This window comes from Taurulus bubalis (genome assembly GCF_910589615.1).
Source record: "Taurulus bubalis genome assembly, chromosome: 2".
In the NCBI taxonomy this organism is placed as follows: domain Eukaryota; kingdom Metazoa; phylum Chordata; class Actinopteri; order Perciformes; family Cottidae; genus Taurulus; species Taurulus bubalis.
In genome coordinates this window covers 14,843,423-14,844,943 of record NC_136590.1, presented here as the reverse complement: position 1 = coordinate 14,844,943, position 1,521 = coordinate 14,843,423, and positions in this window count along the sequence as shown.

The window sequence follows — 1,521 nt, the reverse complement described above, 5'->3', positions numbered from 1 at the left end:
TAATGTGGTTTCTCTGTTTTGTTACATACTTCTTGTTTCCTGGTATCAAAAGGGAAGTTATGTGTAGTGTACACGTTATATATGGTTTCACTATTTGACACAGAGCAGGCACACACATACCTGTGAACACCTGACATGAAAGTATACAGAACATCAACACCTCTAAATACGTGTTTCTTAAGGCACACAGAAAGCTTTCACAGTTGGCCGCTGGAATGTGCACAGTGAACTCCATTCCCCACATTATTTCACTTGGGTATGGAGGAGAGATTACCTCTGGGTGAGAGAAACTCCTGGAGCGTGAGGAGATACAGAGTGGGAGCTCGACTCATCAATTAGAGGAGGTCAGCGATGCCAGATGTAAACCAGGAGTCAGCCAATAAAGCAGAGACGATGAAAGATCGCACATTGCTGTGAAGACACAAGCAAACGGAGAGGAGATGGAGCTGCAGCTGGTCTCTCGACACCAGGGGGTTCCTAAGAGAGACAGACAAAAAATAAGGGCGAAAGCGGGTGGAGGGGGATTCATGAAAAGGAAGGGATACTTTAAAAAACTTTGGCTTGTGAACTCTTTAAGGGGATTAAGGGTTTAATGAATTGCCTATTGGAAGCCACAAGTTTGAGCGATAGGCAGTGGAGCGAGGCAGGGGGTGTCTGTCACAAGAGGGATCATGTGAGGGCGGGCCATGCGTCTATTAGTTGGGTTGGAGGAGTATTGACAGGAGGCCTGACTCATAGTATAGTCCCTCCTATACAAAATATCCTGTGGTGAGCTAATGCATTATACATTGAATATACATACAAAGTTAACCAGCTTGAAAAGCCATTTGTATGTTCTTTCTTGCAGGTAATAAGTTCAAAAACTTCAATCAACATAATTTCATAAACATTAGGACCATCCTGATGTTTGTTGAGAAGCCCTGCCACTAACTTACATGTAATATCCAATGTGCATTTGGAACTAATGGTTGTCTTTTGTGATTGTCTTTCATGCTCTTAAAAGAGAAATACAATACTGAAGGTAATGTATCAATATAAAATCATCTAATAGTTCATCAGAATGAGATCTCGAAAACTGTACATAAAAACGAATACATGAACTGTATTTTGCACCAAGCAATTTCCCCTGTTAAACTTTGTTTCTGAAAAGTGCAATTCGGACTTTTTTGCAAGCGAGAAAGGTAGAAAGACAGGGAGGAGAGAAACCGAGACAGGGAGGGAAAAAACAGAGAAAAACTGCCGTTTCACACAGCTAACCACACTCTACTGTGCGCGAATGCACCTAGTGCACTTGATAAGTGTGTGTGGAGGGCAGAAAGGGAGGGAGAGCAGCGGGGGAGGGCGGCAGGGGGAGGCAGACACCGACACCTAGGCAGTCACACGGAGCGCGAGGGAGGAAGCCGGCTCTCGATGGGCAGGTCTCTGTGAAGCGCAGCATACCTGTTGGAGCTCATTGCGGGAGACGCTGGTCGTGGATCTGCGGGGAACCCACTGCTCTTGCGAGGCATCAACAGCGCAAAC